This window comes from Lepidochelys kempii, chromosome 1, assembly GCF_965140285.1.
Source record: "Lepidochelys kempii isolate rLepKem1 chromosome 1, rLepKem1.hap1, whole genome shotgun sequence".
Taxonomy (NCBI): Eukaryota; Metazoa; Chordata; order Testudines; family Cheloniidae; genus Lepidochelys; species Lepidochelys kempii.
Genome location: NC_136380.1, coordinates 287,924,013 through 287,924,876, shown reverse-complemented (window position 1 = coordinate 287,924,876; position 864 = coordinate 287,924,013).

The window sequence follows — 864 nt, the reverse complement described above, 5'->3', positions numbered from 1 at the left end:
TTCAACTGCTATAAACCAGCATGGTATGATTGTATCAGAACCGGAAAGTGAAATGATTAGAAGAAGTGGTGACTTGTCCAAGATGAGAGATGAACAAATGAAAAGTAAATTCGTTGTTTCCATTTTAGTAATCTAAGAGGCTGTTGGGTAAGAAAGGTACTCGTGGACGGTGGGTATAATAGTCCAAGGGAGGCTTAAGTTTCCTCAAACAGGCTGCGCCGCTGCTGAAAGGGTACCTGGGCCATGCCCCGGCCCGCACTTCACCCTGAGGCCCTGCTCCTATGTCTCGCTCTTTCCCTGTGGTCCTGCCCATGCTGCCTCTTCACCTGAGGCCCCCGGCCTCTCATGCCTCTTAACCTTGTCCCCCATGGTTCCCACCGCTCGCGTCTCTTCGCTCCAAGAGGCATGAGCTGCGCAGGAAGGGGAGCCCTTGGGAGAACGGGGCAGAGAAGCACAGGCAGTGGGCGGGGGACCGAGTGGGGGGCAGGCTTTGGGATGGAGCAGGGGGCAGGGCTATGGTCCTGGCACTGGTGGCCCTCCCACCCTTCTAGGGAGCTTCCCGTGCTCGGGCCAAGCCTATGAGGTTATTCTAGAGTCGCGTCGCCCATGAGGTTTCTTTAAAGTAATTTTTTTATGTGACAGTGGCTTTTAAACCAGTTTAAAAAACAGTTTAACAACTAATTATCTTGAACCATGTGTGTATTGCTGAACAGCTGTGTCCCCTCAATTCCCCAGTCTGGAATGCCTTTTACACTGCTTTGCTGTGAGAACAACTACTCCTGCCCAGTTCACTCTCAGCCACTAGCATGCAAAATCCTGTTATCTCAAGTGGAGGTTCTCAAACACTTGAATCCAAACACACAC